Below are 11,418 nucleotides of genomic sequence, written 5' to 3' on the forward strand. Positions count from 1 at the left end.
ACTGTTTGAACCTGCCCATTAGAAATGAGGGAAGGTTCCTGGAAGCTGATTGAAGCTATTTTCTGCAAACAAGAGAGTGGAGGACACAGAAAGGCTTTTGTGCCCCAGAGCCCCACAGTGTCCAGCTCGGTTTCAGTGTGACTGAATTCTGAAAAAGTAACAGTAACTGGCTCCAGATCCCCTCTCTTCAAGCCCTACCCTCTTGCAATATTTCCAACTCTGTTTTCTCACATTTTATCTTAACTATCATCTTCTCTTTCTCTTCAATGTCTTTCCTTAGTTTTATTTGAGTAGGAGGACACCTCCCCATAATCTCAGGAAACAGTATGTAGACTGAAAAAACAAAGAAAAGCATACAACCTAAAAGTTGCAAATTGTGGTGGTGGTTTTGTTTTTTTTTTTTCAGGAGGGTGGTATTTACTGAGGATACAACCAGGGAAACAGCCTCTCATAATCTGAGGGAATGCTTCAGAGAGCCAAGGGGAATCAGGATGTATAAAAGTTTTTACTGAAAAAAATTACATGTAATCAAATGTCAAGAGATGAGTGCTAATCTCACACATACACATACACACACACAAACTGGACATCTGAAATTAATGACTGTGGTGCTTTTCTATTTGTGGGACGATGCAAGAGTCTGGGCTCATTGAAATCATGCCTTGGATATGCACCTTAAATATCTAGGATCTAAGAACCGTTTTCCTCTCTCCTCTCAGGGCTCACTGCCGGTGGGCTGCACTGGCTGATGGCTTGCTGGTGGGCAACGTTCTCTGTTTACTGAAATGACAGGCAACATTTTTTTTGTCAGCAAGTAGCAGACATTTCCTCTAACAATGTAAACAGGGTAGGTGGTCCCTGGAGAAAGAAATCCAGGCATTGCTGTTGTTATTGTTCAGTCCATGAACGGCAGCATGCCTGGCTCCCCCGCCCTTCACTATCTTCCAGAGTTTGCTCAAACTCATGTTCATTGAGACGGTGATGCCATCCGGCCATCTCGTCCTCTGTCGCCCCCTTCTCCTCTAGACATAAAAGAAGCCGTGTTTGGCTTGAGCCTTTCTGTGATCTAATCTTGGCCACAGCGCCTGCCCTTGAACAGGTCTCAGTAATCAATGCTCTTAAGGGAAGAGACAGAATGCAGAAACAAAGGAGAAGGAGCCAAGAAATAACAGCACAGAGGACTTCCCAAGCGGCCCAGGGGCTAAAACTTCAGCCTCCAATACACGAGGAGTGGGTTGGGTCCCTGGTCAGAGAACTAGGTCCCACATGCCTCGCAACCAAACACCAAAACATAAAATACAAACAATATTGTAACAAATTCAAGAAAAACTTTAAAAATGGTCCACGTCAAAAAAAAAAAAATCTTAAAAAAAAATTCTACGAAAAGCAAAACAAACAAAAACTCAACAGTTTAGCGACAAAAAGGAGTCCCAGTCCCTCTTCAAGGGAAATACGTAACCATCTCACACAGCCTCTGAGTTCTGCAGGAACTCAGGCGCCCACCAGGGAGAACGACAGAGTTATGACGCGGACTCTCGTGGCTGCCATCAACTCAAGCTTGGACTCTGCTGACTTTTGCCCCAATTCTATGCTGAGCTCACCTCTGCTCAAGCCCTTTCATGAAGATGCATGTAACCTTCAGTGCAAAACTTCCCCAATTTTGCTCTTTGGGGAGGAGCTGCTTAGGGAAAGATGCCCCATGTTCTCCTTACTTCCTGAAAGTAATACATCCTTCCTCCTCCCACTCTCTGGCTTGGTTGTATCTTTTGGTTCCACACCCACCTAGAGGCAAACACAGTTTTGGGGGCTAACAATCAGACATGCTGCTTGTGTTGGATTAAGAAGCAAAGTTGTACTCCTTGGTTTATTTGCACATTCGCGATGGCACCCCACTCCAGTACTCTTGCCTGGAAAATCCCATGGATGGAGGTGCCTGGTGGGCTGCAGTCCATGGGGTCACTGAGGGTCGGACGCGACTGAGCGACTTCACTTTCACTTTTCACTTTCATGCAGTGGAGAAGGAAATGGCAACCCACTCCAGTGTTCTTGCCTGGAGAATCCCAGGGACGGGGGAGCCTGGGGGGCTGCCGTCTATGGGGTCGCACAGAGTCGGACACGACTGAAGCGACTTAGCAGCAGCAGCTCCATCGTACTGGTTCACTTGAAAAAGGTCATATGAATGTCCAAGTTTGGGCTTAAAGTAGCTTCCTAGAGAGAAACTTTGTAAGAAGCTATTTAGCAGGCCTTTCATGTTTCACCCAAAGGAGGCTGAGTGTCAGAAGCCAGAGTGTGTCAGCGTGGGGTGTGTGTTTAAGCAAAGGAATCACATGTGCCGTGGGTGAGAGAGGAAGCCTCTCCCCTCTGCCTGCGGTCAGCATCACCCAGGGCCTCTTTGTTCACCGGCGCACAAGGAGCCATGACACCACCACCACCACCAAGGCCAAATTGTGACATGCCCACATGAAAGCCTGACGTGGGATTGGCTTCTCCCAGGATGAGGGCCTTAAGGATGATGGATGCCAGCTCCCGGTCAGGGCTCAGGGTGTCAGCCACAGCGCCTTCTCTGAGTAAGTGGAGGAGCAGGGCTTGGGTGAGAAGAGGGATAGGGCACGGTGGGCTGATAAGCAACACTCCCCATCGCCTCCCAGAAGGACACCTGCCGAGAAATAAAACAGATTAGCTCTTTCTTTCTCTTCCCTTGGCCTCAAGAATATTTCCACTCTCCTGGGGAAAGCAAGAAACTTTTCCTAATCTATGTTTCGAGACTGGAGACATGTGTGATCTGAGTTAGGGCCACACCAGGGTGAGAAGACCAGGGCAGATGGGACCTGTTGCCTGGACGCTCCCTCCCAGAGACCTGTCCTGCTGCTATGTTTACAGACTGGAGGTATTTTTATCTCAACCTTCTGAATGAGAGCTAGTTTTCTCTTCACTCGAGTTGTATTGCCAGTGTTCACTTCCTGGAGGCACTGGAGAGAGACCAGGGCCTTGCCATTGCTGCCGGGCACCTGTGTGCCTCGAACTCCCTCCCAGGCACACCCCTACCTACTCAGGGGTTTGGGAAAGGGGACTCAGCTCCCCCTGCCCTGTCATTCTCTGGAGTCTTTGTCCACAGGTGGGAGAAGGAAATGGCAACCCACTCCAGTATTCTTGCCTAGAGAATCCTATGGACAGAAGACCCTGGTGGGCTGCTGTCCATAGGGCTGCACAGAGTTGGACATGACTGAAGCGACTTAGCAGCAGCAGCAGCTGTCCACAGGTTACAAATTCCAGGGGTCCATCTGTCTCCTGCCTCGGCTGCCTTGGCAGCCTCTTCCTCTCAAGTCCCTGTAGCCCGAGCTGCTCTCCCAGGTAGGCCTGGTGAACGCTCTCCACCAAACACACACAGTGCTCTCTGTGAGTGAAATCACGGCAAACCACCTCCACGCCACGGCCTCCAGCTGGAAGGCCACGGGTCAGTGCTGGCCTTGTGTCGCGTCTTCTGAGGGCCTGCGGCATGCTGCTTGCTTGATGGCCACGTTAAGAGTGTTGAGGTACATCGATGTCACAATCATAACATATGCTACAGAATCACCTGTAAAGATTTTTCAGAATAAAATAATACCTGTGTGTTTGGAATGATTGAGGAACTCTTCCTGGAGATGTGAAAAGTCCTGCATAACCTTTGATGATCACCTTCCATCATTTAACTATCCATCCAGTCCAGCAAACGTCACTCTCATACTGTGTTTGTCCCCGGAACTGAGCGAAGAACCAGAGATAATTTGGGCACAGTTTTCTTCTTCCAGGAGTCTGTAGTCCCGTAGGAGAAACAGAAGGAAAAATAATTGTGCCTTAGGCGTCTAGTAACTCACAGAATGAGCCAGTGTGGATCTCCACTGCTCCGCTGCATCACACAGGGAGATTCTGAATAAAATATAACATGAAAATTAACATGTACATTGAGCTTGAAATGAAGAAATCCTCAAGCGACAGAAAAAGGAAGGAATTTAAAGCCAAAATAGTAAGTCTGCAAACTGGAGCCAATGCACAGCGAATGGCAGGAGGGTATGCAAAGCCAGGGCAGTAGCTCATGACCCACAAGGACGGGGACAGGCCTAGGACCCGTCTGAAGCAGGACTCTGGACCTGAAATTCTGGCTCTAACAGAGGGAGGATGACTAGGAAAAATCTCCATCCATCACTTTCTGCCGTAGGCTCTGGGAAAGGGAAAAAAAAAATGTTTCCTGTGTAAAACTCAAATTTCCAGGTGTGGAGTGTGAACTTTCACTATCTCTCAGGCTGTGGGAATCCCCAAGCCCCCAAATTAATGTAAAAATTGTTCTCACACTGGGGAAACCCGTGGGCAATCAGTTGAAGCAAACCCACAACTGTTCCTGGTGTGTCCTGAGAGAACAAAGGCCCCCACGAAGGGAACAACCCCACAAAGATGCAAACCATAATTTACAAGTCCTGGGAGGAGACGGCCCGCCTCACACAGAAGCAGCATGTGACCAGCAGGGAAATCAGCCTTGAACCCTGAGATAATGAAATAATCCAAAAGGGACAATAAAATAAGTTGCCTTACAAAATGCACAGAGGTAAGAGGGCTAGAAAACACAGAGAAACACCAAGGGCACTGGAAAGATGAGGCAGACAAGAAAGAGCTACATAAGGAGTTAGTAGGGGCTTCCGAGGTGCCTCAGTGGTAATGACTCCATCTGCAACGCAGGAGACCTAAGAAACCTGGGTTTGATCCCTGGGTTGGGAAGATCCCCTGGAGGAGGGAATGGCTACCCACTCCAGTAGTCTTGCCTAGACAGAGGAGCCTGGGGCTACTGTCCATGGGGTTGCAAAGAGTCAGAAACGACTGAAGCAACTTAGCACGCATGCACTTGCATAGTTAGTAGGAACGAAACCTTTAGGAGGGGAAAAAAAAACTCCATGGAATTGACTGAGGACTTCCCTGGCGGTCCAGTGGCTAAGACCCTGCACTCCCAATGCAAGAGGCCTGGGTTCCACCCTTGATCTGGGAACTAGGTTCCACTTGCCACAGCTGAGAGTTCACACACCATAGCCAAATATCCCACACGCCCAACCGAAGACCCAGGGCAGCCAAATAAATAAAATATAATTTTAAAAAATTGACTGAAAGAAAATTAACGAAGTGAGAGATCTTAGGAGATTATGCAGGATCAGACACAGAGAGGTAAAGACATGAAAATTCGAAAAAGATGTTAAGACTTGTAACAGAGGATAAGAACTGTAGAGTAATAAAATAAGAACAAGGAAAAAAGCAGTAAGTGAGGAGACAATGACTCAGAAAGGCCCAGAATGGATGAAAGACACAGATCTTTAGTTTGAGGAGGTATCCTGTGTGAGTGCCCAGGAGAGAGAAATGTCTCCTTTCATTTAGTCGCCCAGCCTGACAGGCCATCTCTAGACATAACATGGTGAAGTATCAGAACCCAAAACTAGAAGAAACATCCCACGGTTAGTTACACTGAAAAGACAGGACATCTACAAGGGAACAACAGCAGTAAGAGAGGCTGGAACAAAAGAAAATAACTGCTCCAAAGAGCTGAGGAAATGACAGAACAGTCCAGGACTCCATCTCCCGCTAAACGAGGGCTCAGGAGTAAGGGTAAAAACAGGTGACAGCTGATCAGCTGTTTATGTGTTGAAAGAAATACTCGAGGATCTAAAAGAAAAGGAGAGAACGATCCAGAAGGAAGCCATGGGGTGAAAGAAGCAAAGAGGAGCAAAAACATTGGTGAGCAGGTAGGCGATCTGCAGGTAAGCACTGGCTCTAAAAACAGATGATGATAATGATAACCTAGCGTGTGAGTTTTAAAAAATAAACCTAAAATACTAGGCACTAGTAACATTAAAACCTATGGTTAGAAGAAACTTAGAGCATAGGGAGAACAGCAAATGTTTAAATCAATTTAGACTTTTGGAATTAAGAGCGTGGAGTTGGAATATTTAGGGTGCTCCTTAAAAGAAAAGAAGTGCATGGCTTCCAGATCAGTTGAGCAGGTGAAGGAGTCCCTGCAAAGAACCTTGGGTGCCAGGCAGAGAGCTTCCTAATGCATCCGGAAGGAGATGAGGTTAGGAAGGCCTTCTAACAGGGGAGTGAGTCCTACCTTTACCCTCCCCACCACCCTGGGCAGAATTAACCACTTACTCCCGTGTTCCAAAGCATCTTGGCGGTATCTCTGGGCAGGGGATTCTCTAGGCAAGCACACTGGAGTGAGTTGCCATTTCCTCCTCTAGGGAATCTCTCTGACCCAGGGATCGAAACTGAGTCTTCTGTGTCTCTTGCATTGCAGGCAGATTCTTTACCCACTGAGCCATAGCTCATCATTATTTACATAGGTGTGAATGGTATGCAATTGTCTTTCTTCTGAACTGTGAACTCCGAAAGGGAAGAAACATTTCAGTCTGACGCCAAGGTGCTTTCTGTGAGTAGTAGGGGTTGCCGGCTCTGTCCTCCCCCTCTTCAGTTCCTCCCTCCGGTGGTGGCTGCCTGGAGCCTCCAGGCCACTCTCCACCTGCTCAGGGAACCCAGTGCCTGGGAGTCAGCCCGTCCCCGGTGGGGAGGGGCTTCTGTTGCAGGAGAATGAAGCCTGCCCCTTCTGGCTTCCTGGCTTTGGCTCCAGGGTCCACTAAGGCTGGGGGTGGGGCTTTGCCTGAAAGGCACACTTTCCCTCCCTTCCCTGACTGCTCACCATCCTCTGACTATCCCGGGGAGCACACTCCTCCACACAAATCCTCATCACCCCAGGGTCTGATTCCTACTCACCTGGGAGGAGGCTGGGGTCCTCCGTTATCCTGGCTCTGCCCCAGCCAAGGTCAGAAGTTCAAATCTTTCCAGCTCTTTTCTTTTGTCCCCTCCCCACCCTCCTCTTCCCATCCCCCTCCTCGTTCCCTTCCTCTAGGAGCAGATGAGCCACCATCTTCCAGGGCTGGTCTGGGCTGGGCGCAAGGACCCCAGAGTCATCCACCGAGTCGTCAGTCCTGGGTTAAATCCTCTCAGTTCCCTGGGTTTGTTTTCCTAGTTCTTTCATGAGACTAACTGGGTCTTCGGTCTTCGGTTCTGTGATGATCTATATAAAACAACAGGCAGGAATGAATTTTGGAAGAAGGAAAGGCAAAGGGCACATGTACAGAGGATGGGTATTCTGTGCAGGGAGGTAGAAAGTTTTCCAGCCTCCTCCTCCTCCTCCCCTTGGCTGGAAGCCCTGGTGTGTGAATGCCGGGGCCTGGCTGAGGAGGGCCGCCGGTCCCTCTGCAGGGCTGGGAGCACTAATAGCAAGCGGGAGGATTAGCCATATGCCACTTAATTCCTGTTAATCAGGATTGAGAAGAGCTTGTGCTTGTAAGTAACAGCTGAGCTGCCGTAGCGGTGCTCAGGCTCCCCGCCCCCACATTCTCAAAACCCTACCCCCCACCCTGCCCCGCCCCGCCCCGCCCCGCCCCGGGTTGGTCCTCCTCCGGCCCCTCTCAGCTTCCATCCCCTCCCTCCTCATCTGAGATTTCAACACGGTCTTTGTTCCCAAGTTCTCCGACGACGGCTTCCTGTCCCCAGCCGCTGCTCCCACCTCTGTGGTTTGGTCCTTGCCTCCTCTCGCGGGTCTTTCCCTTTTTTGAACACCCACAGCTTCAGCTCCACGCTAGTGTAACTTTTGTTCTTGTATCAACAAACTCCCTGACCGCTGGCTGACCTGCGAAGGCAAAGTTCAAAGGCAACCGTTCCTGGCTCCTGTGGGCACAGGCGCGTCTCCCTCAACCCTGACCTCACAGAAGATTCCAAACTCTGACTCCCTCTCCTCAGAGCTGAGGACAGACCGTCCTGTTTCTGCTCCACGTCCAGGTCCAGCTCCCTGTGCTGAGCTCCGAGCCAGCCTGTGTGAGATGGAAACAAATCTCCCACCCAAGGTCAAAGGGTGTGCAGCTCACCTTGGGTGGGGGTCAGCATCACCCTGTGTCTGCTGTCTCAGGGTGTGTGCGTATGTGAGTGTGCGTGTCCACGTGTGCATTCACGTGCACACACACTGGCACGCATCTACCTTCCCACGAAGAGCGATGCCTGTGAGATAATGTGCACGAACTCCGTGAGGAGCCCCGTGTGAGAAGCGTGTGGGGGTGATGTGTATGTGTGTGTGGGGGGGACTCGGGGCTGGCAGGAGGACGGACCTGTGTGCACAGATGTGTGTCTGAGCTGTGTTTTGCAGAAAGCTGTTGAGAGGGGGTCTGGAAAATGACATTTGTAGAAATGCATATTTAACCACAGAAACAAACTGAGGTGGGCGAAGCGTGGACTTTGGGAAGGCTGGGTTCTGGATGAAAAACAAGAGAGGAAGCTTATTAGACGCATCCAAACCCTCACAAGATAGCGCCTTCAAATGTCCGATCTGCGGCAGCAGCAGATATCCAGGGTTTGGCGTTTGTTTCCAAGAAGCTTATCAGGCTAAGAAAAAAGGCATCTTTGACCTTGCCCCACCCCCACTCTCAAACTCCAAGGACACACACACCTCCCTTCTCCAGCACACCGCACCCCCCGCCCCGCACGCTGTTCTCCCACTGAGCAAGAACCAGTCGCGTGGTCCTAGATGGCTGACAAAGGAGAGGAGGGGGCTGAGAGCAGCCCAGGTCTGGTTCTCCCCGGCCAACCCGCCTCGGCGGCCTCGGGACAGCCGCCCCGCCGCCGCCCGGACAGCAGGTGTCAGCCGCTAGCGGACCAGCCGGGCGCCAGGCTCATGGCGCCACCTCGTGGCCGCTCTCACCATCACAGCCCTAACGCCACAGTGGGGGCTTCCAACCCAGGCCCACTCTTCACAGGGAGTTCTGGGGACCCACGTGCACGCGGCACAGAACCAAACAGGGTTAACCCTGAAACCCACGGGTCCGCAATCTGGATGGGGTGAGGAAGAGGCTCCGGGCCAGCTGCGAGAATTCCAGGTATTTCAGGCCGGACTGCGCTGGGCTGGTCCTTCACCCAGGCCTCGAGATGACTTTTGTCCCCTCTTTAAGAGCATTTCCATACCCATCTAAAAATGCAGGACTAAGAACAGGGCAGCCTGCATTGACAGCCTGGGGTCTACCAGCCAGGAGTGGGGAGCCCCCCCTCTGGCAGGGGAGCGGGGAGTGGGCCATGGGGAGGGGCCCAAAGCCTGGGAGGGGGCACCTCTCAGCCTAGGGCCTGTGGAAGGAGTGCTGAAGTTGAACTCAGATTGCTTTTCTACTAATTCAGTGACACCGAGAGAATTCCTTAGCCCTTCTGGGGCTCGCCTTAAATTCTGAACCACCTGTTACAAGGCTCCCCTCGATTTGTGTTCAAGCCACACCCACCACCATCAGGTCATCTTTCGTACTGCCAGTCACTGCTATTCTTGTCCCCCAGACATCACTGGCTCTTAAACTTTGCTGGTATCATTAGGTTGGCTTGCAATGTGCCCCCCCTCGTCTGTACCTCTAAATTCCATCCACCCCCACCGTGAACCCAAATTCCATTCCTTCCCTGGAGCTTTTCCTGGTCTTCCCAGCTGCACATCCCTCCTTTCGTCCTCTCCTGGACCCGCCCTGGGCCTCACTGACCTTTCCCTTGGGTGATGCCTCACACGTGACTCCTTTCATCTTATGTCCCCTGCCAGGTGACCAGCTCCAGTGGTGGACATGATCCTGACTCGTCTTCACGAAGCCCGCCTGGCCCTGCTCTGGCCACACTATGTGCCGAGCAGACCCTTAGTGAATGAAACGGGATGTCCCTCTTTTGCCTATGTCAGCTTAGATGTCATTTCTCCCAGTAAGTTTCCGTGAACCCACCCCCCGTCCCACCCTGCATCTGCTGTTTCTGGAACCTGCCTTCTCCCCCCACCTCCCTACTTAGTGTTTGGCCGCAGCTGCCTCCTGGCCTGTCTCACCGATGTGGTGATGAGTTCCTTGAGCAAAGACTGGTCTTCAGGTCTCCATTGCCCGGACTGTTCACGGCACATGGCAGGAGCCTGGTAACGACTGGTGATGGAAAAGATGGATCCAGCTGGGGATGGGTGGTGGTTGTTGCTTGCTCTTCTGTGGCCCCATGGGCTGCAACATGGATGGGTAACTCTCTGTAAACGAGGAGGGCAGGGAAGGGGAAGGGTGGTCTTGAAGACCCCTTTACAAGCTAATATGAACTTCTTGGAAGGAGAGTTATCCCGGCTACTTGAGAAACCACACAGCCAACTTGGTGGGGTTCGGAGATGGCCGTCCCTTGAATGGACGTTATTGGCTTCCGTGGGCATCTGGCCTCCTACTCCATGGGGAATTTCGTGTTCCCTGGGCTCAGCCTGGCCCAGAACTTGGCAAGATCTCTGGGGCGTTCATTTTGTCACCAGCCCCCGTGGGAGGGTGGACGGGTGGGTGGGAACCGTTTTGGGAAAGAGTGTTGGGGAGTGTTTGTGTGTGTGATGAGTCAGGGCCAGGGAGCTAGTGAGGAGCCCTAATCTCTGCCCCCTCTCTGTGGGGGGGAGTTCTCACCCCTTGGAGGGGGTGGAGGGCCACCAACTGTCTTTGGAAAGTTTTCTTAGTCATAGCTTCTACCAAGTCAGCTGGCGCTTATGTAACGGGGCCTCTGTTCTACAGACAACAGGGTCCGATGGGCCGGAATGGATGGTGCCCACCTTCCCCCCATTGGCTCCAGTCCTTCCTACTTGCCGGCCAGGCAGTGGCGCACTGAGGAAATAGCACTGGGACATCTGTTCCCACTGGAAAGGGTTCTAGGTCTCTTCACAGGCCCCATGGGGAGGCCTTCCTTTCCTTCCTGTTAGTCCAGCACCAGGCAGGGCTCGGGAAAGAAAGTCCCCCACTCCTGCCCCACCCCGCACCGTGCCCTCTGACTCTGTGTCTGCCCAGGCCCCAGGTGAGGTCACGGCCAGCTCCCAGGCTGCTGCCTTATCGCCTCAGTCTCCAGGCTGAGGGATACAGATTTGAGTTTCCTGTCTCTGACACCAGAGCCCATTTGCTTATCACAACACAGTCCTGTCAGGGGCCCAGATAAGGCCTGAAGCGATTGTGTAAACAGAGTGGGGAGGGTTGGGTGCTGGTGGCTTGGCCTGGGGAGGGATGCGGGCCCTGGACCCTGGGAGAAAGCAGTGCTCGGGGACCCTGGGGGTGCTGGGGGAGTCAAGGGCCTTGCACTGGCTTCTGTGGGGGCAGCTGGGGGCCCCGGGAGGGCCCAGGGTTGCTGTCCATTACTCCTTACTGGAGGAAAGTGGTCTTTCTTGTGCCTCAGGTGCGGGGGTTGGATGCTCTGGAAAAGGTGGGCAAGTGAGGAGGGGTGTTTTTTGGAGGCGACTCCCCAGGAGAGGAAGGGACAGGGGACAGGGATGGGGAGCTGAGGATGACTGTTCTAACTGTGAGATTGGCCACTCTCGCCCTGTGGCCTATGCAGGGGCCA

At 52.1% G+C, this 11,418-nt stretch overlaps 1 long non-coding RNA gene across 2 annotated transcripts; it reads right to left on the bottom strand.

Annotated features, from left to right (window-relative positions):
* Positions 1–2,101: 2,101 nt before the first annotated feature.
* On the bottom strand, positions 2,102–7,698 carry LOC104991988. 2 transcript variants are annotated; one of them, XR_825649.1, is made up of 4 exons: positions 7,583–7,698; positions 6,784–7,087; positions 3,605–3,792; positions 2,102–2,656 (listed from the first exon to the last, which is right to left on the bottom strand). It is a non-coding gene; the product is annotated as an uncharacterized LOC104991988 (long non-coding RNA). The 2 variants fall into 2 exon arrangements; XR_825648.1 differs by lacking the exon at positions 7,583–7,698 and having other exon boundaries at positions 6,784–7,397.
* Between the last annotated feature and the right edge of the window lie 3,720 nt (positions 7,699–11,418).

This window comes from Bison bison, unplaced genomic scaffold (genome assembly GCF_000754665.1).
Source record: "Bison bison bison isolate TAMUID 2011002044 unplaced genomic scaffold, Bison_UMD1.0 scf7180017864205, whole genome shotgun sequence".
Lineage (NCBI taxonomy): Eukaryota > Metazoa > Chordata > Mammalia > Artiodactyla > Bovidae > Bison > Bison bison.